The sequence below is a fragment of the Watersipora subatra genome, chromosome 5, assembly GCF_963576615.1.
Source record: "Watersipora subatra chromosome 5, tzWatSuba1.1, whole genome shotgun sequence".
Taxonomy (NCBI): domain Eukaryota; kingdom Metazoa; phylum Bryozoa; class Gymnolaemata; order Cheilostomatida; family Watersiporidae; genus Watersipora; species Watersipora subatra.
Genome location: NC_088712.1, coordinates 50,374,605 through 50,401,635, shown reverse-complemented (window position 1 = coordinate 50,401,635; position 27,031 = coordinate 50,374,605). Strand labels below are relative to the sequence as shown.

Genomic DNA, 27,031 nt, shown 5'->3' with positions numbered 1-27,031 from the left:
TAAAGTTCGGCAAACTCCTTTACAATACATACAGGAAAAATAAAAAAGTTCTTTACGCACTAGAGATACGTTCACACACTAATGCCCTGCAACGAACTGGGCAGAGGAAGGTGGATGCTGGGTGATGCTTCTATGTAGCGCCTCTTTCTGCCGCTAATAAGTCGGTAATACCGTCGGTATTATCGATGAATATACGCGCAGACCTGTTCGTATGTACCGTTGTGTGTAACTCGAATGTTCGTAAGTAGGAAACCGTCTGTATTAACACTCCAAAGCTTTCACTGATAGATCTCCTTCAAATATTTCTGATTTCTTGCGAGGCGAATCATTTTACATATTTTGGACAAAAATGACAATCTCTAATGACAAACTAGTTTAACAATGTATTGGTATCTATAATAGCGAACCCTATGCATCTCATCATTGCTCAAGTTTGGCAAGAATGTAAGCGATATTTTTAAGGACAACTATGAAAATTTTGTTAATAATTTTGGGAACTTTCACCAACTTGACACTTTACCCTATATGGCATTACTTATGTTGGTCAAACAAAAGCTTTACATAAATTATTTACATTGAGAGGAATTTGCGTTATAATAGGTATACATGTACATTATAGCAAAATTTGCTGTACAGCTATTCCAACCAGATAAAAATCTGACCTATGCCCATACTACAAAAAATTCATAATTTGAGTTAAAATACTTGGATTTAAGTTAGAATATGACCTAAAAGTCAATGAAAGGAACTTAAGTTTACTTTTCACATAGGAAACAAATACATTATGCTTATGAAACAATGCAAGTGTTTTGGCCTTAAAGTTTGGCTTATTAATGTATATACTTAAAAACATTACTTTTTATTTTGTGGGTTTTCACTGGCCACAAAAGACCCTGGTCCCCGTTAATCCCGAAAATTGAATGGTGACTGCAAAAAACAGCTATGACAGGCCGAACAGGATTTGGAACAAAAGGTACATTTCTCACAAACAGAGATTGTAAATGGTACAAAAATGCAAGTTAAGCAATACGAGTGTCATTTAGAGTTAAAAAAAGCTATAGCTTGTTGCATACTATTAGATACATCGTCCAAATACATATTGAAATTTTCGGACTAGCACAAAATTTTTCATCTCAATATTTGTAAAATACATCTAAAAAAATATTGTTTTTCACCAAGGTTCATTCTATGTCACTCAATATTTTGGTGTTTTGACACTCTAATTTACCTTCACTAAGTTCCTTTGTCCGCTCTCCTCTGACCAGAAAACTCCCCAAATATGTAAGCTTTTGTAACCTTGAATCGCCAATTCTTTAGATAACTTGTCTAGCACCAGAGTGGGTGCAGAACATGTTATAGCAACACCCTGCAATTAGTAATAACAAAATAGAAATATCACATTTTTTGAATGAATGATTTTCCGATTTAAATTAAACTCTTTTCATAGCTAATCAATTGTAAGCTCATTGCTTGCTGCAAAAAAAGGAAAAAACTGAGCAAGCAGAAGTGCATCTGATATTTTAGCTTATGACTCTCAATCCCAGCTTTGATATTTGTCACCATTGTGATTTGTAGGCAATAGAAGAACGCGAGTTAAGCAATGTAAAAACTTATTCATATTCTATTAAAAAAAAAGGACTTCAAATATTGAAGTGGTATTTCAAAAGCAATTACTCATTCGTAAAATTGATAGTCAGTAGTCTGACCCTGATCTGGACTTGGCTTTTAGATATTATTGCAAAGTAAAGTTTAGAGCTGGTCACCATAGGTTTTAACTGTGAGTTTCAGTTCCTATCCCAGACACTATGCTTACATATAGTCTGTACAAGTGCTATCATCAGTAGACAGGCAACCAGAATGCAAGAACATGACAACTATAAACATGCAATAATACTTAGTCAATACTAAGAATGATTATGAAGTTTAAGAATATTAATCAAAATTACGTACAGTGGCACTCGCATACCGTTGTTGCTTGAAAGGTATGTTTCCAAAAAAAAATCTTGTCATTTTTCTAAAAGATTACTAATGCTTAAAGGTTGACTTGCAACAAAATTCACGCTACAGTTATTTGGTATCAAAAAATTCACCATGTCTTACTCTGTTGTGTTGCATGTGCAATATATGTAGAAATGTGATAACATGCTCTTAAAAGCTCAAAAGCGAAAAGTTAATCGCCGCCATCACGAAATTGCCGAAGATTAGAATCCCGTTCCAAACATGGGTCAAATGGAACGTAGCTCAACAAGATGGCTTCTGTTTACACTTTCATGCAACCTCATTCATTCAAATATTTTCACAATTACACTTCACGCATTCAATGAAACGATGTCTATTGTCCTCAAGCATCTGTTTCCTCATCACTGTATTGATGTCACTTTGAGCACTGATATCTCAAAACCTACCGTAAAAAATGGTTTAATTTTTAACCTTAGCTCGAAGGAATGCATATCATCATCTGATAAGCATGACAAGCCTGTTGGTCACCTGTGATAGTCAAAAAATGCTGCGGAAATTATGCGCGCTGTTTGGCAGGAAGCATGGGTCACATGATCAGATTGCGACTAGACGATTAGATCAACCCAAAACAAAATTTTAAACTAGCGAGCATCTATATTTGGTAAGAGCTCTTTGGCGAAACCCAAAGTTTATGTCATAAATTAGTGCTACAAGAAGTTTTATATTGAGCCTTTTACGGAACTTACAATTCATGTGAGAAGATCACGTGTCAAAACAATAACCAAATCATTTTACTATGTCAGAGAAATGAATTGATTCCAATCTACTGCGGTTTCAGGATCGCGGAGATTAACTGTTTCTTTTTTAGCTTTTAAGAGCTTGTAATCACAGTTCTTCATATTTTGCACACACAACACAGCAGAGTAAGCCATGGTGAATCTTTTGATACCAAATAACCGTAATGAAATTTTGTTGCAAGTCAACCTTCAACAAGCAAAATGATAACAAGCTCCAGTACCATGCATTGACAACTTGGGCAGCTAAGTCGTACATGCAAATCAGATGAGTATTTTACGGTATTTTGGAAAGGCCAATAATTAACCAATATTTGAGTTTTCATCAAATTAAAGTACATTTAATGGGCCATTTTAGCAGCGCAAAGAAAGCACATTTCTGATGACCATTTGCACCAATTTAGGGCAGGTAGTAGGAGTGAAACAAATTGGTTCGACTTATTTTAGTCAAAAATGGATACAAGTATTAGCCAAATGAAAGTTTGTTACGGAAAGTTCTATCATAAGAACATAATTTGAAATAAATTCTATAATAAACCTCTTGCAGTTGCTTCATTTTGTCTTGCAAACACATTAAAATCTGTAATAGAAAACAAGACACCTATACAAAATCAAAACTGGTAGTTAATTTCTGTTAGTGATGACATATTTTTTATTGTAGTTCTACAATAGCACTATAAGTTCCAAACAGTGCATTAACTATTAATATGTGTCATGATCACAGAATTCATGGTAAGTTGGGATTACAAGATTTAGCAAACACAATTTTGATTCTAGCCTAATTACAGCAGATTATATGGTCAAAAAACTGAAGCACGTTTACCATTAGTGCAAAAACATAGTTCCAAGAAAACTGGTATTAAAGTTTGAGAAACGAAAACCAATGTAAAGTTTTGTTTACATTTCAAAACGACATAGCAACCAATATCAAGATATTGTGATATTTATTTAGATTTCTGTACTTGGATCCAAAAAACTATGCTGAATTTAAAAATCTAAACAGATTTTAGCTGGTTGTCAAAAAAATAGCTGTATATTTATAAGAAAGTGTATTACTTATTTTTGCAGATATTAAAAACAGCTTGATTGTATCGCGATATTGGGCACACCCAAATCATCAACCAAATCTTTAGAAAATTAACAACAGTAACATATTGCACACCATCGGTCACTATATACTTCGACCTTGCAAACTCGAATAATTATTCTCATAACTAAATCTGATTATAATTTTATAAAAATTGAATAATTATTCTTATTATTAAATATTGTAGTAATCTTGTAAGAATCGTTAGGAAAATATCACCACAACTCCCTTTACTTTCGCTGCTTTTGACATCAGTTAGAATACCAAAGTACTCATTACAAGCATCCAAAATGTCAAAGTTACCTTTAAAATCGGCAAAAAAGAAACAATTATTTTTAGCGGACACCATTTTTCAGTACTTCTTGTTTAGCATAGCAACGGTTTTAAGTTTTTTTTCGATGGTAAAATACTTTTATTGGCTAAACTGACTTCAGATTCAGAAAGATCATTATTTGATTGGTCCAGACCTACAGGTTACAAAATTTGTTACCAATATTATAAGTTCAGTTGGTGCAACTTCAAAGTCGAATAACTCAACTTCGTGATTTGCGACTTAACCATGTTTTCTGTGACCGCAACCCATATGATCTACCTGCTGATAACTTCAACTCCTTTACTACCAAATGGATCTCTCTACCGCGACATAAGTGTTTCGTGAAACTTAATTTCTAAAAGAGTGTATAAATGGTTATAACTTTACACCCCAATTGTTTATTAACAATATTTTTATAGCAAGTTTGTCAGCATAAGTTTTTATGTTAGTTCATGCCCCCAAAAATATTACCAACGAGTTGTCGAGTGAGAGGGACCACTTTTCGTCCATTTTGAAATTACTGTGAGGTAAGCACAAAACTCTAGTCGGATGATTTATGAATATTATTAGTTTACATGTTAATTAATCTGATGAACATAATTACTCTCATTAGTACTATTGCTCAATAAAGTTGCTCAGTCTATAGATCTGAAGTTAGTAACCATTTATGGCTGTATTGCTTTTGAAATTACTGGTCATCAGTAAGAAGATTTCATAAAACAAGTTTTTGCAAAGCAAAACTATGCTCAGGTTGTAAACGCATTCTTATTTGCTCAACATATGCAAATAATAGCTGTTTTCAATCAGGTATAGATGTAATAAGATAATTTACTAATTAATCAGTAATCGGAAACAATTTGTACAAAAGCTTGCTAAAGCCGCATCATGCAGCACTTGGCCATACAGAAACACATTGCCAAACGAGCTGTACTATTGGTAGTTTAAGAGTTCACACTGAAACAGCTTCAACATAAAAATAAGACATAAGAAATCAGTGCAAAAACTGCTTCGTATTACATTTACTTCATGCCTTGTTGTAATTGAGCATCATACTGTGTGCACAATTAGGAAAAATGGCTGCAAGATCAAAATTTACCAAGTCTTTAATTTGTTAATGAAGCCGTGATAAAAAACAATTTAGACAATTTATGCAGAACTTAAATGCAACTGCATTTCATCAGCATTTTTATAAGCAGGCTTAGTGTAAAAAAAACAGAGTAAGAGCCATACTACAAGTTCATGAAGTTTTGAACAAATTGTTACTTTACCCTTCAATATGTTGTAAAATGCTAAGACAAGGTTAAAAAATTATGGACGCTGTTGGAAGAGAGAACGTTTCAAATGCCTCTAGATTTCATAAAAAAACAGCTAAAAATGATGGCCAGGGTTCTTGAGGACACTTTTATTTGTATGAAAGATTGGTAGATAGAACATTATTACACAAACAGACAATTCCAGAATTAAAGCGCAAACATTGTGGCCATAAAGGGTAAATAAAAATTGTTTCAAAGTAAAAGCTAAAAGGCTATTGTGCCTGGTAGTAGTAGCATCATTACCATATCATTTTTCTATTGAATAACGTAATACACTTTTTATTAGAATAGAACAGACTTTGGTACATTAATTTGTCCTACATGTGATGGCTCTTAATAAAGACCTAATTTTCACCAATGAAGTGTGCCCTCAGATTAAGATGACCCTATTTATGAACCACACCGCCTATCAGAGTTTTTTAACATACACATTAATCAGCAGAAGGTTTTACGCCTAATGTTACCGACAAAAAATCTAAAAAGTGTGTTGCAGTATGAGCTTGGTCAGGTTCTCATCCTCTTTTGCTGATACAATAGGTAGCAATCAGTAGTCCATTTTCCAAAGGTTTATTTATTGCCCATTTCTAAAACCTTGGTAGCTGTAAAGGTCTAACACAGCTGTTTATTGCAATAATAAACTGTAAAAACAAAAATAATGATTCTCAAAAAACTTTGGTCGCTGTTGGCTGTTAACATGTTTTCTATTAGTTAGATGCAGGATGGCGATTGTTTTTTTCCTATTAGGTACACATATGACCGGCTAACTAATTGCCTACTCACTAATAAGAAATGTTTTGTACAAATATTTTTTAGCGCATTGCTCTTGGTTATAAGCGTACATTGTGCTGAGCTGCACTGCGCAGCCTGTTGTACGCACTCAGTTAATGGACTAGACCAAAATCTGATTGTGTTTTATACTTTTTCCATTCGGAAAACCCAGGCTACACTCATTAAGAAATACATTCAATCTTTAAAAAATGGTTAATATTTTAATACTTTGATATTGTATTTGTACAATTTAAATATCAATTGTACATGCCACTCCATACATGGTTATTTTGCTTCATAACTATTGTTTTACTGTTTTTGCGGATTGTCAGTGCTATAGTATTTTAGTGTAGCCAACTACCCAATGTAATGACTGCAGTCTCCAGAGCTCACTTTAGTCATCAAAGCCCAATTTAATTATCAGAAGATTAGGACTACAAAAAGTAGAGGACTCATCAACTTACCCTTCAGTTTTTCAAAACACTTGTAGGCCAATATGATTAGTTCTGTGAGAACATGATTAAAGAACAATAGTTCTGCGTGGTGAGCTCATCTTCGTTCTCCAGATTAAACAACTTCTACAAAAGAACAAAGATTTTAACATTGTATAAAAAAATAAGTTGATGAGGACTTTATGCACAGAGTCTATGACCACCTTCAATTTGGTATTGGAAAAAATTTTGAAAGTGAGCTACCGTTAAACCTATATTTGAATGCACCTTGATTTGATTGGCACCGCTATTTGGGACCACATCAGGAGATTGCTTTGAAAATCGAGCGCCATCTTTTTAATGAACGCCAACTCTATTTGAGGAGGTAAGTTACCTTATCAGTATATGTATAGGTTTAGGTATATTCGCCTTTTGTGAAAATATAGCAAGGAGCTTTTAAGGTCCAAACACACTAGGCGATTTTATTGCAAGCGTCATGAGGGCGAAGATATCGCTGGTGCGTGCATAAACACACTCGAGTGATTTACTAGCAAAATGATATAATGGGCACGCTCACAAACTGCCAATAAAAATCCGTATCATTAGTTTTTTCGGAGTTGTTGATAAATTTAGGCCAGTCAAAATGTCGTCGTCTAGACTACAAAATAAACAACCTCCACATTTGTTATTAAACCTATCTCCAAATTTCAAAGAGTGTACACTGCCTACACTACAAGAAGACAAAAGAAAAACGATTCTTGTATTTTTAGCTGTATTGTTTTTACAATTTTTTATACTTATTTTATTTTGTAGTGGTTTTTCATATTTAATATATTAAATATTTACCGTTCTCAAGATGGTCAACCGGCGCAACGATTGACTCCGGATGTTGGTTTTCAACTAGTTTTTTTTTAAATTTTGTTATGATGGACAGAACTGCGGGTGCTATTGTTAAATTCATGAACAATTGAGTGTTCGTTCTGAAGATGTTTCGTAACAAAATAGAAAATTGGAGCTGATGTACGTTGTTGAACATCGGTAAGAAATAATTACCCGCCGTAAAATTACATTCTGGTAAGAACTAACCAATCGAAATGCATCTCGTTAGCAATAAAGTTGTTTAGAGAAATTCTAGCTTTATCGCTCTGCATGAACACGCTGAGTGAATTTTAACGCAGATTAGCTCTAACTATTAACGCAATATCGCTCTAATTATCGCCTAATTTGTTTTCACCTTAAGAGAATGCTTCAGCGATAACACTTGTTCTATTGAGTCAAATATGCTACAAAGCAAAAAATTACTCTGAATTTGTTGTCGGGGTTTTATAAAAACACCATTATCAGCTTTTCAAATGTCTTAACCGCCAGTACATCAGCAGCCATAATTAAACATTGTCCCAAAAACAAGCGGCCTCAAACTGCCTAAAATATCGTACTAATCAAACATTCCATGTTAAGTGGAAAGAAAATGGGATAAACTACAGCATTGAAATTAAAGCACTCTCACACTCACTTCATGAACAGTTCTGTCAAAATCTTTACTGATAACTCAGCTTGCACTTTTATTCCATAAGTGCCAGAGTCACATCTAGGAGCAATAGGTCGGCTTTGCGCTAGAGGACAAGCAAGGCTAAAAGTGATAAAAATTAGATAATACACAATAAACTTTCAAGTTCAATTAATGATGAGGGAGCAAAAGTATCCTACATGGGAGCTATTGCACACTTTAAACATGATATTTGTACCTCACAAACTCACATGGTCTTTTAGAGTAAAGTAGATGCTCCTATAACGTATACCTCCTATAGCATAAATTCTAGAAAAAGTCGGGCAATTTTGTGAAGTTTTTGCCTCGTACCACGTAAAAAACTCCATATAACTTAAAGTGTATCATCGGGCGAGTTCTAAAGTTTGATTTGAGTGTTAGTCTGTCTCGCCACACCTGCGAGAAAAGAAAGCGACATACAGGGGTGTCAAAAAGTATTTGTCCACCTCAAACCTCACTGCCCATTTTAGGTAAATTTGTTGTAGTAGTCATGTAGAGGGATTAAACCCTGACAAACCATGCATCATTTAAAAGTAAATTAACATTAGATCTTGTTGACACCATCAGTAATAAAATTACGGTTAATCAGGGATCAATAATCATTTATAGGCCAATCAATGTGAATCAGTGCTTATTAACTCATTTTCAAACGCAATATGACATTATAAATTTTCAAGTGGAATATTATCACAACAATAAAGATCCTGTTGGACAGCATGTGCAGCAAAGGTTTACAGTTTTGCTTGTTAAAAGAGGAACAGCTAGAGATCCCAGAATTCATACCAGCGTCAACATCAACCATGGATAAGAAATGTGTCAACGACCTCATCATTCACCTGCATACGATGGGCAATCTGAGCAATAGAAAAATAGTGAAGAAGCTTAGAGTATTTCAATCTAAAGAAAATTAAGTGGTAAAGAAATGAATGCAGCATCAAACCACCAAAGATCTACCACGATCAAGGCGTTTGAAAAAACCAGCTGTCCAACATGATTGCTGGTTTCAGATTATGAACACTCAAGCGCTCGTGAGGCTTGTTCACAGCATGCCTAAGGCTGCAGAATGGTTATAGTCTGCAAAGGCTACCAGATAAAATATTAAAATGCAAAACAACCCCAATGGCTTTTTTCTGGGCCCATAACAGTACAAGACTGTTATTTTCAATTTAGAAAATAATTAAAGAAGAGATAATAACGAAATTTGCGATGACATATTTTCTGGTATGCAGTGTGAATTAGTAGGCAGCGGTTGATACAATAGAAGATATTTGGCAATTTTAAAATCTAGTTATTTCTATTTTTCAGCGCATTAGGATTGTTTTGATACAGGGTTTTATGTATGCGGTGCAAAATATTTCAAATTATGATGAATTTATTGCAGTGCTACACTTACTTAAACAGGCAGACAAAGATTTTTTCCCAACACTGTACATAAAGCATTATACATATAATACATACAATTTCCATGACATTCTGACTCTTGTGATAATTTGTCTGAAGTGACAATGGAACAGAGAATCGGTACATATAGCAGTGCAATTGTTGATAAATACTTTAAGGCTATTGGTCGGTGCATCTGAATGTCATGAGTTGGAGTTGCAATCTTGAGCTCTTAAGAACGAATAGATGACGAAAAGGTACTATCGCTTTTTTATAGTGAAACTATTTTTTCTTAGTCAATTGTTGTAAGTCGCTGTCGCGTCAAACTATGCGCTCTTCATCAAATTATTGTCAAATTACCACAATCATGGTCTATTAAACCAATGAGGTTGATCATGAAAAGTTGTCGATGAAAGCCAATAATACAGTTATGGCACCGCCAATACATTCAAAAGAATTTAAGTCGGATTCTCACATGAGCGAGTTTGGAAAGGTCCTGAAATGGTTTAGACAATTTACATGTATGTTAACATTCTTATAATGAAAAATCCTTATCATGTAAACGTTCCTAGAACTGATCATCTCATTTTAGCAGCGCCTACTGTACAGTCATGTCTGATATGAGAGCAAAATGCATTCTGGGACAAAAGCTCGCAAGTTAATTTTCTTAAAGTCCTATCTCAAAAATGTTTTTTATATAAATTAACTAAAGATAAATTATTGTGTTGCCATCCTCTAAAAAACTACCAATAAGAGATATTACAATGAAAAAATACATGATTTTATCTATTCATGCTCTATACCCATGCCCCCAAGGCTACAAATACCTATGTAATGGTTATGGTCTGCATTAAAATGTAGCAGTATTATGTACAACATAATTTTGAGTAGTGGCAGTATGCAGCAGTCCATACAGTAGCATACCGTATGGAGTTCTTACCTTTCAGAGAATCATAGCACTAATGATTGTGAGAGAGAGACCTGATGCAACACGCTTGGTACGCTACACTTTTGTGGCATCGCATAAACAAACTTAAAGTATAAATTTAATATAACTGAATTCAGCTTAATAAAACATTCTTGAAAAAAAAGTTCTGATCTTATATTAGAGCTAATTCTATTTTTTCTTCATTTTAATTTTTAAATCATCTCTTCCTGGCTGGAAACTTCTCGATTTGCTTATACTCTCATTTTCAGCCAACCTTTTTAAAACAAATCTGAAGCAGACCTGACGGGAAAACCGAGTGATGTAGTTTCCGTAACTGGCCTTTCGCATCTTTGGGCATTTAGTGATACATCAAAAACCACCTTGCAAGCTCGCATCTCTAATTTTCTAGAATTTCAAGGCGAAAGTGGGTAGTGAGATAGTGAATGGTACAGAATTTGTGTAAACATAAATTGCTTGAATTCTTAAATCTATTTATTGGTTATTGTTATATATATATATATATATCAATATATTTATTTTGAAGGTTTGGGGTAGACTGACGCAATCTTCTGAAGAATCAATTGATTTCCTATAGCCGGTTTGTGTATTGACTCGTGTTCGCTTCAAATTCTGTATCATTTACGATTTTGCTACCCATGAAAGTTTATTATAAGTTATGACTAATGTGTTGAGAGTATATGGGAGGTCATTAAGTACAAAGCCCATCAAGTCAAGTAGTCAATGATGACTTACCAGCTGTTCAAAATTAGGTTGGGTACGTGACTAATGACAGGGAAGAAGCGTTCAACTGACATTTATGATCTACTCATCGCCAAAATCTTCCGGAAGACAATGCAAGGAAGAGGACCTTGATGACCGCCCAGGCCTATATACATGTAGATGAAAGAACCATGAGTCACCACCAGTGTGTATGTCAATGAATTTGATATAGAAATACATAAAGTGCTGGTCAAATGAAAAGCAATACACGAGATGTTATGGATGAATAGCTATGCAAATGGCTTTGTGCTAACCCTTGGTATGAAATATTACCCAAGCCTGTGTCATTAGACAGCAACCACATTTGCTAGTTAAAGCTCTAATTTTCAAATAAATTAGACAATGCTATGTAAATACATGTAAGATAATATCATAGTTGTTAAATATAAATACAAACTTGTAAAAATCCATGATACGAAACCGAGTTTTAACCCGTTGATCCTTGCTCGATCTAATCAATGCGTGTCAGTAAACCTAGACAATATGTCCAGCAATCCGAAGTTATTAATTTTTTACCAAATATAGCTAAACGTGCTAACAATGCAATGATATTTGGTGAAACAGCAGTACAAAACGTCGGACAACCTACAGCAGATGTCATCAAACAGAAAAAAACAGTATGTCACCATTATTCGGGCTAAAACTATAAAAGTTCGCACGATTTTAAACACTCATTAAACATTTACAGATAATATTCATCCATAGCACACTCATCATCCTTTCATGACTCAAAATATACTGGAAATTTATATTTATTATCATAAAATTCCACATTTGTATCACAGTCATTTATGACCTACCAACGAATGAGTCATATTGATTGTTTCGCGATATCATTCTAATAAAATGTGTTATTATAATGAAAGAAGTAGATAAAGATAAGTGAAAAATGTTACAAATGGAAGTGAAATTCAGAATCTAACATCCTGCGAAAAAATTAATTTTATTAGTTTTTGCTGTTGCTTAAAAACATATTTTGTAAACAGAACCATATGGAAGCCTGTATTCCGCCATTAAGGTTTCTGCCACAGCCTACGCAATTCCGTAATACCAGCTGTGAGGGTTCAGAGGGCTAACATTGATGAGATACTGCATTATTTACTGTTTTGGTTAGTATTGTTCCTTATACCTAAATTGTAAAAACAAATGAAAAATAATTTTCTTTTGTTTTGCAGGTACAACTACAAAAACATTGACAACAAGCGTGATAATCTCAAATCAGAAGATTGGAGACTAAAATTATAAAAACACTACACCATTCTATGTCATTTTAATTGAACAAGTTGAACTGACTGAAACATGCTACATCTCCGGTGTTTTTTTGTGTAAAACCTAACTTAATACATGACACCAGCATAGTCAGCGTGATATTTAAATGCAACTATAATTATTTCCCGAGTTGCATTAGTCCATAGCAAGCATAGTTGCTGAATATTGCACATCTTTCAAGTGGAGTAAACCCAGCACTTATACATTCTGCTCAAAGAGTTCTTGTGCCAAATCTCAAACTCAGCAGTCAAAATTCTAGCCAACAAGATAAAAATACTCAAACTTTTAAATATCAAGATTTGAGAGAAGATAATTCCCGAATTTCCAGTGAGTATAATACTACTTTTTACTAACAAAAGTCAACCAAAATACCATGAGAACAGTAATACACAGTGTGGGTAAGGTTAGTCGGCTAGGCTATTAAAAACTAGATGAAATCATAATTGTTATATACAGGGTTTAGCTTTATAAGAGGGTCAGTATGGTGTAATCTCAAGAGTTCAAAACTTTCAAGTTGGAAACATTTGAAAACATTGAAATCAATATTCAGAGGCTAAGCATGACACTAAACCACAAAAATGTTAATTTTAATGTCATGACCAGAGCTATATTGATTGCTAATTATGATTTTTGTTATGTGGGTCTACAGAAAAACACTATCTTAAATAGTACTCCACCCTTTCCTATTATAATTAGTTAAAACAATATGATTTTTAAATTTCTTGTTGGCATGAGTAACAGTAACAAAATAACAAGAAAAGAGGGCGTTCAGCTAAAGACTAAGTCACAGTTGTTATCAAAATTATAGACCATATAATTAAACCCTGAAAATAAAATTGAAAAAAGAGTCTCACTGTTTTATCTTGTCAGTACATACCTGCAACCAAAAGCAATTCAGGCATCATAGCATCATTACGAAACACGATTGCAGAATCTACAGAAAAAAAAGACAATTGATGGTGAGCATGCATTCATGTTGACCAAGATAAGTTAGTCAGTACATCACAAGTTAGACAAAGACACACGAGTAACGCATGTAAACAAGTGCCAGCGAGGTGTTGACAGTGGCTGATGGGATTAGCCATTTCTCTGAACTAAACAATCACCAGCCACGCTATTACATAATGCCATACACTCAGCTATACACAAATGGATGTTTAAATAATGCTAGCTACTAGATTATGACTTTCAGTTCTTGAACTGGGTAATGTCTGGCTCTGAAAGCTAAAGCTTGCAAGATACAAAAGGTGTCCCACAGCACATTGGAGAACTATCAAGCAAATTTAGTCATTGATTTTGCTAATGCTGCACACAAATTTGTTGCTAACTAGCATATTAATGTGTATACAGAGAGCTTAATTATTTTGCATGTATCTGTATCATGGTTCAAAAGCTAAGCTTGCTGAAAAATTATTTAGTAATTCATATCTACCAAAGCATTATGAATTATAGCAACTCTGGACTACTGCCAATCGCTTGACATTTCTACAGTTTCTTCGGCTTTTATGACTACAGAGGTTTTCTTGGTTTGCGATTAGGTTATCTGGAGTGTTCTTGTCCCTGCATGCACATATATCTTTTTTGATCACTCAAACCTTATCTCTATCTCTTCTTCGAGTACATAGAACAGTTTAAGTATTGTTCAATATATATACTTAAATTGTAATTTTACAGGTGAAAATAACTTTTTATCATTTTGCAGGTAGAACTACAAAAAACATTGGCGACAAGCGTCAGAATCTCAAATAAGAAGAATGGAGACTAAAATTATAAAAACACTACACGACTCCATGTCATATTTAATTGTACTAGTAGAACTGACTGAAACATGCTATATCTATGGTGTTTTATGTGTACAACCTAAATTATTACAAGACACCAGCTTAGTCATCATGATATTGAAATGCAATTATAATTATTTTCATAGTTGCATTAGTTCGTAGCAAGCCTGGTTGTTGAATATCACACATCTTTCAGTCCCAGTAAACCCAACATTAATCCATTCTGTTCAAATAATTCAAGCACCAAATCTCACACGCAGCAGTCTAAATTCTAGCCAACAAGATAAAAATACTCAAACTTTCTAATTACAAGATTTGAGAGAAGATAACCCCATGAATTTTCAGTGAGTTTCACTGCTAGTGCCAAACCCTAATTTGTACTAACAAAAATCAGCCACAATACAATCAGGACAGTACTACACAGTGTGGGTAAGGTTATTCGGCTAGGCTATTAAGAACTAGATGAAATCATATTTGTTATAGACAGGGTTAAGCTTTATAAGAGGGTCAGTATGGTGTAATCTCAAGAGTTCAAAACTTTCAAGTTAGAAACATTGGAAAACATTGAAATCAATGTTCAGAGGCTAAGCATGACACTAAACCACAAAAATGTTAATTTTAATGTCATGACCAGAGCTATATTGATTGCTAATTATGATTTTTGTAATGTGGGTCTACAGAAAAACGCTATCTTAAATAGTACTCCACCCTTTCCTATTATAATTAGTTAAAACAATATGATTTTCAAATTTCTTGTTGGCATGAGTAACAGTAACAAAATAACAAGAAAAGAGGGCGTTCAGCTAAAGACTAAATCACAGTTGTTATCAAAATTATAGACCATATAATTAAACCCTGAAAATAAAATTGAAAAAAGAGTCTCACTGTTTTATCTTGTCAGTACATACCTGCAACCAAAAGCAAGTCAGGCATCATAGCATCATTACGAAACACGATTGCAGAATCTACAGAAAAAAAGACAATTGATGGTGAGCATGCATTCATGTTGACCAAGACCAGTTAGACAGTACATCACAAGTTATGGTGTGTTTACACTGGCCAGGACCGACTCCGATTAGGTGCCAATACTCTGACTCAGACCGGTACCTCAGACATTTCACGTATGGGTGCCGACACCGACTCCCCTTTACATTGCAACGATCGAACCATTTTTTTCGGTACCAACAGCCAATCACAGCGCTTCGCCGTTCTGACCTTCACCCAACCACGCAAAGACGAGTACACATAAAAATCAACGCGTTTGATGTGGAAATTTATATACTAGTACTACACTATTACTACTGCTCCTACTACTACCGCTAGAAGCAACTACTGATTGCTGAATGGAATCTTCCGATGACGATTAGATTTTGTTGATGGCAGGATCAGCTGCGGGAGCTCTGACAGTCTGTATTATATGTAATTATATGTTTGTATATATTTTATGTCTATAAATATTTTATTATATGTGTTTTCCTTTTTATTATAGCCTTGTTACTCGTTAGGCTATCAATTGTCGTCGTTTATGTTGTCATATCAACGCACTAGCGGGCCTAATTATTGGCCATTTAAACATTGTTACCTGGTGTTCCTACTCGGTCCGTTAGCCGGAACGGGAAATTTTATTGTATATAAGGGCGCAACGCTCACTTAGTAGACAGAGCGAATGGCCGTACGCTCCTCGGCTAGTAAATTTCCTTCGCTAATAAAACCTTGAATAAAATCACACTCAATTTATTTCTGTATGAAATAATTTAGATCGTGCCAAGTAAGGGCCGGCAAATTCCTTTAAAGTAGTACATGTAGTTGAACTAGTAGTAGTACTAGTAGTAGTCATACAACTGGCTATTCACTTTTAATAAATTTAAATAAAAGCTCACTATCAGAAAGAGCACTAGGGAAAGTTTAATGACAGTCTCCTAGCCTCTCATTAAACCTAGCCCTTTCGTTTCATAAACTTAGAACTGCCATTAAAGCTTAGGCTCATTTAATCAGAGGCTCCTAGCTTATGATTGGCTGATGAGCTGCTGGGATTCACCGGACACCGACTTTCAAATCAGCACCAACACCGATCTCTCTGCTCACACCTACCGATGCCGACACCGACTCATCAAATTGGTCTGTGCTCGACAAAATGGGTGACAAAATCAGCCAGTGTACACGCACCATTAGACAAAGAAGCATGAGTAATGCATGTAACAAGTGCCAGCGAGGTGTTGACAGGAGGTGTTGACAGTGGCCGATGGGATTAGCCTGAACTAAACAACCCCCAGCCATGCTATTACATAATGCCATACGCTCAGCTATATACAAATGGATGGTTAAATAATGCTAGCTACTAGATTATGACCTTCAGTTCTTGAACTGGGTAATGTCTGGCTCTGAAAGCTAAAGCTCACAAGAGACAAAAAGGGTCCTGCAGCACACTGGAAAACTATAAAGCAAATTTTAGTCATTGATTTTGCTAATGCTACACACAAATTTGTTGCTAACTAGCATATTAATGTGTATACAGAGAGCTTAATTATTTTGCATGTATCTGTATCATGGTTGATTAGCCAATCAAAAAAATGTTCAAAAGCTAAGCTTATGGCAAAATAGTCATTTTCTCTTAAGTAATATCTGCAACTGGGAATATTAATAATATCATTCAATAATATAAACATCCATGGTAAAAGATTTTTCTCATGTCATGCGTATCTAATATCCTTCACAAAGCCTTGTTAGCAAAGCTGATGCTACATGTAGTTCTAGCATTATACAATGTTGCTCATTTTACATCCATTTTTCGTCCTAAATTTCTATACTGAAAAATGAACTACTGCTAACTTTTGCCTTGCAATGGAAGCTTTGATAAGCATATGGTACGGAAATAATTTTTGTATGAATATTACAATATAAATTACAGTCAAACATGGATAACTCGGCCACGGATAGCTCGAAAACATGGGTAATTCGAACAGTTTCTTTGGTCCGTTCCCACGTAATGATAAATTGCTATAGATAACTCGAACTCAACACTGTTAATTCGAACTGTTTTTTTGCCCAACAGCTACCGAAACGGCCTATTCAAAGCCATAGAGGTAAACTTCATCTTTTCGTAATTCATAAGCGTCGTTATTACCACCATCGGCAAAATATTTTTGTCAACGACTTTTCTAAAAGTTTGGTGAAATTTGATTTATACTGCGATACGATGAATAGCACGGGCTAGCCGGGTCACGGGCGCAAGAATTTTCGCCACGCACATACAAGACAAAAATCGCATGTTGTTTTGTATGTGCGTGGCGAAAATCCTTGAGTGCGTGACTCGGCTAGCCCGTGATGAATAGTTTTCCGACGTTGATTCCGTGTTGAATCAACGTCGGAATGTTGAATGTTTAAAACGTCTTAAAAATGTTGTAATTAAACGTATACGTTGTCTGAGCTACAAAAAACTATTCATCGTTTGACCTAAACACAGAATACATGTGTACATTCAATAAGTATCTATTAAAAAAGCGTGAGTGATATAGAATGTACCGTAAAACCTCGTAAAACTTCTAATTGAACTGCCTCAGAGTGTTGCTCTTAACGAATCCCAGGTAAAGTAAGGTAATCTGCATAAACTTCAAGAAAAAACGGCAAAATTGATCGTGGGTAAAACCCCAAAAGAAAAAAATGTCTTTTCTTTTGAGCATTTCAACAACGATCAAGTTTTGCCAATGTCAATCTGAAAAACGTCCTGGCAATAACATCACCTCAAACAACAAACCAATCTCAAGTGATAGAAAAATCTCTATACTTTTTCATGAAAACGTTTTAAACTTTACATTAGAAGCATTTAATTTGAAACAAACCATTTGTGCTTTTGATTTATATTATAGTTTGTATATGTACATGTATCTACTAATAAATAAGTAAATATATGGACTTGTGACAGTGCTCTGATAACTTGAATGCTCTGATAATTCGAACACTTTTGCTCGGTCCCTTGAAGTTCGAGTTATCCATGTTTGACTGTATATACCATTTCACTATTCAGTTCTTAAACATCCTTCTGTAAACCATATTATTGAAACAGTTGCTGTACATTTTTGAATCCCTTGAAATCTTTAAAAAGTTGAAAAACTTATCATTCGCGACCTTGAAGCTTTAATGTAAAGCATGCATCTAGCAACCAGTTAGCAAGACAACATTTTTCTGTAATCCATATCGACGGAAACATTACCAAGGATAGCGACTCTCAATTCTTGCAAATCACTTGACATTTCTACAGTTATCTTCAGCTTTTAAAACTACATATGTTGTCTTCGCCTGCGCGGTCAGGTGAGTTTTTGTACCTGCATATTTTTTGCTCCCTATAACTTTATATCTAAGCATTCATAACAGCCTTTCTCTTCTTTGATTTTCTGCTTTTCAGTTGTTATACGACTAACACATATATAAAGTCAGAATGACTGCGTTAAAAACATGAACATGAAATAAATGTTAGGCTACAATCATTCAGGCTTCTAATAAAAGGTCTTGGCCTGCGCGGTCAGGTGAGTTTTTGTACCTGTATATTTTTTGCTCCCTATAACTTTATATCTAAGCATTCATAACAGCCTTTCTCTTCTTTGATTTTCTGCTTTTCAGTTGTTATACGACTAACACATATATAAAGTCAGAATGACTGCGTTAAAAACATGAACATGAAATAAATGTTAGGCTACAATCATTCAGGCTTCTAATAAAAGTCCTAATTTTTTGCTACTTTGGATGAGTGACAACCACAAATTCTTTAGTTCAATGTAATCCCCAAGGTACATGGTAAGCCAGAGCTAAAGCATAAGCACACATACCTGCTACCTCCACTATCTGTCCTATTTCTTAAATAGAGTTTTAGCCTATCCTTGTTTGTCTAAATCAGAAACTAAAGCTAAAAGCCTGACTGTAACGAGATGGAATGAGGTAGATTTACAGCCTTACTTAGGCCTGGTTCAAACCAATATGGCATCTAAGACACGCGTGACAGAGTACCTGTTATGCAAGCGATCGCTCATGGACTACAAGCTCAGAGTGCGCGACTATTATGTCCTACAGAAAGAAATGTCGTCATTTGCGCAATTAAATTAGTTTGATGCCCATACGCAGCTACACAATTTGTTTGCTTTCCAGCTGTTGGATACATAATGAGTCGAGATTACGCAGCTGTCCCCAGGTCTGAACCCGGCCTCACCTTAGCATGCGCAGACAAAGGAGTGCCACACTGATAATTTCAAGATAAGATAAACTTCACTACTGGATTTGTAAATTTTTGATGGTTTTAATTTATACGCTACCACGTGCACAATAATATATATATATACAATATATCATTATATTTTTAAAACAACAACTGCAAGAGACTTGCCAAATCATTAGTTCAAAAGGCAATGATGAAAGCGGGGATGAATTTGAGCACAAATTTAAAAAACAATATATGCATAGTGCATAAAATGCTTTAAAAAAAAATATTTGAAGCATATACCCTAGGACACTTATGTATTCGCGGCATCTAACTTTCGCGTTTTCGCGGTGTCATCCTCTCGCGAAAATTTAATGAGCGAAACTAAACTACCATAACGAACGAGCGAAAACGCGAAGTTAAATAGCTTTGTTCATTGATATCCGCAATAAAATCGTCATATTAGAAATGCAGGCAATTTTCGTCTGTGGTTGGGATCAATGGGAAATTTCTGGTAAACTCATTATAGCTAATACACCAACTGAGCAGCATGGCAAAGCAAATTAAGATTATATCAGTTTAGTCACCGAATTTGTAACGGATGAGGATGAAAGTCTGGTAGGTGAAGTCATAAAATTGCGGAATAATTATTGTAGTGATGAATTTTATTACCAACCAAAAACAATATCAACCCTCATCAGGTCTAACCACATTATCTCTTCCACTGCCAACCATGTACAAATTAGCTACCGGCCTAGTGCCAGCCATTTTACCGAAATTGTCGATATTGCTTCATGATATGTATACAGTATTTTTTCAAGTTCTACTTTAATTATCTGTATAATCACGAAAATCTAAATTGGCTATTATGTCATCAACAACTAATTACCTGTTTTATGACTCGCGCGGGGTAGTTAATGAACTCACAGAAAAATGTTCGTTTTTAGATTAGCAATTCTCAAACAAAAGTTTAAAATTGCTTCGTTGTTTTAGGCTGATTTTATAGATAAATCTTTGGACAACACAGTCAATTTCATAAAACACTTAAAGACCGTGGGTTATGTGGTCAACAAATAATAAAATCAGGTTACCAGACAATTGCTGAGAAAGTCCAAAAATGCGTTTATGGCAGTGGCCCCTAGAAAACGCATAAATGCGTTTATGGCAGCGTAAGGGTTATACAGTTTTGGTTGTGAAGTTGGTTGCTACCTATCTATTTTCTTTTTTTTGGGATTCGAGTGTGAAAGTCACAGCGGGAGGAACCTAGACGTCATTGATAGTCTAAAAAACAAATGGCAGCAAGTGATCAAATTGAATTGCCGATCTCACCCACACATTTCAACCTGTGGTTTACAAATACGAACTAGTCCCAAATTGAATTTTTTTCTTATTAGCAAACTGGACCTGAGGAACGTAATCTGTTTTTTGCACTGCATTTATTTTCACATCACTATATTTTCGCACTCATCAGAGCTGCGAAATTAAGTTGCAGCGAAATTTTATTCTGTGTGCTACTCACGAAACTAAATACTAGCGAAATATAAGTGTCCTAGGGTAGGTGTCTTTTAATGCTTTTTAAATGCTTTCTGGAAGGCTCACCTGTCTGGTATGTCTATGAAATTTATTTTAAGACTGCAGGGCTTTCTGCAATGCTTTAAAACAGTATACAGTTCACAAGCTATCGGCATGCTTAATCCATCATGGCTAACTGATTGTCAATGACAGTAGTTTAAAAACACTGCTACATTAGGCAGCAGTAAAAACTTTTGTTAAATCTTTTCTTTTTCAGTTTAATATATATGATATCTGAGTAAATACAACATCTTTAAAATTTATTGAAAGCCTTTTACTAAAAGCATTGGAGTAAGTAAGAACGTCAAAGTTCAGAGTGACAGTGAAATGGCATTGCCTTAATTAGTGTGTCTCTATCAAAGCCGGGCACTGCTACACTTTTGCTGCGTCATTTGCTGTTAATTTCTCTCATCCTTTGTCCAGCTGGAGACACTCCATAGGTATTACGTAATTACTCTCGCATTGAGGGTCTGCTGCGCCAAATTGGACATTCACTGATCCCCATAGCTCGTTGCTCTGGAGTGATTATTTCTAATCACAATCATTCTAAACATAGATGTTTGGATTCATCAAATTGAAAATCATTTAAAATCCCTAATTGGAAATTATGCAACTCCTATTAAAACATACATGATAATAATTGAAAACTACCGTATGATAGGACAATCTTGTGCCAACACAATCTGTTTGAACTATTATAGCAATAACAAGTAACAGTTATTAGCGGAGAACATTGGCTAACAGAACATTTCAAGGGTTGATGTAGATCTGGCCATCCATAGGAGCTTATTTGAGAATTGAACAATGAACCACAGTTTGAATGCCAGGAATTCTAATTGAACAGGCAACGGCTGTCTAAAAAGATAATGAAACTTATGAAAGGTTGGGAAGTTAAAAAGGAGCCTAGCTTAATCATTCTCCAAGTTTGTGATGACAGCTCACACCTAAAAAACAGAAGAACATTGTTTGGTTTAATCCAAACTTGTAAATACTAATGATTGGATCCGATAAGCGCCCCTAGCCCATATAGGTTGCTGTTTTTTTAGGTTTGGCTAACAGCTGAAGCCAAATAAGTAACTAATATATTATTATTATTGTACCAGAAAATGTGGCCAATATCTTATTATTGCGTTATATAACATCTATAATAGATGTTATATAACTCAATTATAAGATATTTGCCAAACTTTATGGCAAAAATTTCATTAAGAGTTGAAAAACATGTTTTCTTGAGTTGTTTGTGATAGATAGCCAAGCTACTTAATTGCAACGCAAATAAATGGCATTTTGTGCATTTCAAAAGCATAGTAGCCAGAGCTAATGCTTTCACTTCTACATATACAGTTAGGTAGTTGGTATAATGAATCAATTTGGGAGTGGCTACCGGTTTCTGTCTAGATTGCGTAATAGCAAATGTGCTGAGGTTCTACCGTTCTGCTATGTCATACTCTGAACGTTTGCTGAGCCCTAGGTTTGTTGTTGATCTGTATTTCATTTTCATAACAATAATTTTATGAGCCTATAAATCTGGAATATTTGATATAAAAAAATTTCATAAAAGGCTTTTATAAATAGACTTGGAAACAATATTTCAGTTTGTTTTTATAACTTTTTTGTGCATTGATAAAGTGATGTAAAGTACAATCACTACAAAGCTAAAACAATCCTCCTCAATATTTCTTACTCTTACAAAAATATTACTTTCACTACCATCAGAGTCAGTGCTGCTATTTTTTGTCGGTTTAATGAAAAAAAAAGTAAATCTGAATTAGCTATAATATCATCAACATAAGTAATTATCTGTTGTCTAATGTAAGTTATGTATCTTGGTCTACTAAAATTCACTAAATGCCTCTCATCTTCAGCTCTGTTGTGATACTCTCCTTTACTGTTAAAGCATACGTAGCTCACTGACTCCAGCAAAACAATACTACTAGCATAACTCATCAACGATACAAAAAAAAAAAACAGATACAAAAACCACAGCATAATTGCTTTATAATAGCATACCATAACATACCTTAGGCAAGACTAACTAATGACGAAAAACATCATGAATACTTTAACAGATGATTGAATGTGAGCCAGTGCTAAAACTAATATTAATGACATATTTAATGACAGACTTAATCCTACTCTGCTTATGATAGGTAATCCAATTCACATGTATCTCGGAAGGTTCTTACATAAAACTTACACAATAATGTTGGTTTTTTCGGTTGGAAATTTCCAAACAAAAATTTAAAATTATCTTGTGATTCAATGCTAATTTTATACAACAAATTTTGGACAACATTGTCAATACCATAAAATTCCTAAATATCACTGGTTATGTTGTCAACGGATAATAAAATCAGGCTACTACGCAATTACTGGGAAGTTCGCGAAAATGCGCAGTCGACCATATAGTTCACATAACTGAGCATACGGCAGTGAAAGCGTATACGACACTGTATATTGTTAGTCATATGTATATTTAGTGATCGAATCTTAGGAAAACCAGAAACATGAGTGTACCAGGACCTTTGAAATTGAAATTGAAAACTGAAATCCATTGAAAACTACCAACTAAAAATGTATAATGGTAAAAATTAGATTTTAAAAAAACAAAACCCCGAAGGTAATATCAATTAGCTACCTATAGGAAGTGCAACTTTGGCTTTTCCAATCGTTGAAAGAATATACAGTAGGCCTACATTACGAGCTCCTGCAGCATAAATAATATTTTCCAGTGAAGTTTACAATATATTGATTGTACAATATAAGAACAGTAAAATACATGTGAATTGCACAACCCATTCAAAGACCTTTCCAAACTGACCTTTCGGGCATACAAAGAGGAAAAACTTGACGTAATTTTTTTTAAATATGTGGGGTGTACTGTAACTGCAGTAATATTAGGGTGCATTGACAACTTTTCTCTGTTTTTGATCAACCTCATTTGTTTTTTACCATTTTTCAGTACTTCCACAATAACTTGGGGAGCGTACATCTTTGACATTCATTTACAACGATTTACTAATTTTTCTAAACAGCAATGTATAATCTGCAAAGGAAAACTAATAACAAATATTTTATGTCTACAAGGAAACAAAACAACAAAATATTTTACAAAAGCTGTTCTGCCTGCTCATCACCTATCTGTATTCAGAGGTCAAGGTTAGGAAAAAATAGAACTAGTGATGATACTCCCACTCGTTACATTCACATTGGTGGACTTACGCTGTAACACCTGCGCCAATCAATCGCCTTTATATTTATGAACATTGCACAATTACCCTATTCTCTGTTTTGTCGGTACATCTGGCAATCTGTCACAACCAACTAGATTGCTACAAAAATTATATACATAATATGTATAATGCTATATTCACATAGTCTTCTTTCTTACATGTAAAGCAATCAATATAAACTAACGTTTAAATCAAAGTTGAGAACTTACTCGACTTAGCATGTAATATGGAATTTTTTTGGTAGTCGGAAGCAAAAACTTTACAGAAATGTATGTCGTCTAGACTTTAGTTCTAAGAGGTATAGGCCTACGTTATAGGAGCGTTTACTGTATATGGTAAGAGTGATGGGAGTGATAAGAATGGCTTAGCCTTGTGGTTAGTCACTCTTGTTAGTAGACTGGCGGTCTGAATGTCATGAGTCCAATATACTGCAAGGCGATTTTCTCATTGCTAAGGCTGTATCGCTATAATTTGGTGAATGAATGACAGACAGACAAACATTGAGATTCGTGTATATATATATATATATATATATATCTGGATTTAACCCTGCATTTATTTATTCTAGCTTGTTCAAACTGCCATTGTGTTATCTTAAAAATTCTAGCAGCAAGGCCAAACGGCTAACATAAATAATATACAAGCTAGGGCCCAGACAGTTCTATTTTCCAAACAGCTTTCTGTAAACTGCATCATCTGATTTGCTCTAAGGTCAGCATATAGCATGCATGCATATACCGTAACAAAAATAGGTATTTTTAATGTTTTATGTTTGAATGTACATGTTGGTTCTAGTAAGTGTTACAGAGCAGGCTTTATTATTCACATGTGTGTTCTACCACTCTTTAACTAGCTCTGCCTTACAAACCTGGCCCTTCAGGCTGAGAGCCACATAATGCGTATATAACGAGTATGTGATAATATTGCAAAATACTAGATAAGCAGCTGTAATAACATTGGCCTTGCTTTGACTGCAGCAGCCGTAATTAACATCTCTGTCACATCTAAAAATACTGTGACGATTAGTGTTAGTCTTGCTTCATAAATAGGTGTATTTATAGGCCCACAGGATAAACCCGGCAATCAGCTGAAACTTGACCACTCCGACCCATATTTCTCAGTCCATTGGTCACCTGCACCTAAATTAGGCAGGGCTAAGAATAAAGGGAGTAACAGACAGAAATTTGTGCCTGTCCCAGCAACTATAGGCAATGAATTGGTACACCACAATTAGCTCTAAAGGTTAGCTCTGAGGTTGATTAGGTAACATTGTTTTATGGACTGGCTTGATGATCTGGCCAAATACAGAGCTGAATGCAAGCTGATTATACTAATTAATCTTGGCTTCACTCACATTTCCATTGCTACATCATCCAATACGACTAATGTTGAAGTATAATCAAAATAACTATATTATAGCATTTGTTGACTCCTTCCCTCCTGATACATGGAGTTTTTAAAGAAGGTGCAAACCAACGGTGAAGGCCTCAACATCGCTTCAAAATCTTATAAATCGCACCGTCAAATACTTCAAAACCACTCCTGTCTCTTAAATAACCCATCTAAGAACTGTGGTAACTGAAGGCCAAAACTTCATGCTGGTTGCTTTCATGACACCAAGGCCAACCTTGCGGGTTTTCAAAAAGGGCACCTGGCTACATAGATGTTAATTAATATTGAGGTCAAGCCTTTTTCCTTGTGGCTGCTACATGCCAACAGACAGCGTGTGTAATAAGAAAATTGTGATAATAATTGAATTTTCGCATCTGGTTGCATTTTTTCAACAATTCATCTCAACAACTATTAGACATGGTCATGATAAAAACACTCTAAAATAATTTGAGTTATGACATACTAAACTTTGAAGTAAAAAGAATTTATTGTATTATAAACATTTCCAAGTTTTCCTAATATTTTTCAGATATATGGTAAAAGTGAGAATCTTTTTGTCCCCTTGTTAATAGATGTTTGTGTGAATCCCTGTTGCTATCTTCGTTCAAATGTCATTCATGGACAAATTAAAAGTATGTTGGAAACTCATTAAATAAAAATGAGACTGTAAAAATCAACCATTTCAGTTAAGCACACATGTTGTGGCTTTATTTTAAAAATTGTAGTTTTGCAAAAATATATTTGGCATATAATTTACCAAGTTTAACTAAAAAAACCTCATAGTCTCAGATTTTGATGATTTTTTTAATATGTTGTTGCCCATATTGAAAAGCGCTTATATCCCAAATTTTGATATTCTAGGGTCATTGGTTCAGGTGCTAAGAAGATTTTAACATTGACCATTTGTAGCCCGAGTTTGAGGGCATAGCACATCTAAATGTAGCTGAATTTAGACTCATATGATCTGAAGAATATACAAGTTAAATATCTAGATTTTTGTGTCTACACAAAGTTTCTATATTTACACAAACAAATAGGTTTCAAATTTTTTGGATAAATAATGGGGGAGATAACTTAAACCAAAAAGGAACGAAAATGCTATTTTAGCGACTATTCAAAAACAATTATCCCTCCTATCATATAATTTGCCTTTGTTTCTGTTATTATTTCTGAATTTCTCCATGCCTCAGCTATCCAAAACTAGTCTCATCTTCTCTGTAGATGTATCAGGTCAGCGTCTGGAAGCCATACAAGAATAAGGTCTTTGTCGAATTACTGCAAAAGGAGAGGTCAAGGT

At 34.6% G+C, this 27,031-nt stretch overlaps 2 long non-coding RNA genes across 3 annotated transcripts; both read right to left on the bottom strand.

Moving 5' to 3' along the window:
• Positions 1-1,269: 1,269 nt before the first annotated feature.
• Positions 1,270-11,301, bottom strand: LOC137396713 (uncharacterized). 2 transcript variants are annotated; one of them, XR_010978596.1, is made up of 4 exons: positions 11,273-11,301; positions 8,179-8,295; positions 6,699-6,812; positions 1,270-1,366 (listed from the first exon to the last, which is right to left on the bottom strand). It is a non-coding gene; the product is annotated as an uncharacterized lncRNA (long non-coding RNA). The 2 variants fall into 2 exon arrangements; XR_010978595.1 differs by lacking the exon at positions 11,273-11,301 and having other exon boundaries at positions 8,179-8,388.
• A 4-nt stretch (positions 11,302-11,305) lies between these two features.
• LOC137396715 (uncharacterized) lies at positions 11,306-19,310 on the bottom strand. Its single transcript, XR_010978597.1, has 3 exons — positions 19,173-19,310; positions 15,258-15,314; positions 11,306-11,405 (listed from the first exon to the last, which is right to left on the bottom strand). It is a non-coding gene; the product is annotated as an uncharacterized lncRNA (long non-coding RNA).
• Between the last annotated feature and the right edge of the window lie 7,721 nt (positions 19,311-27,031).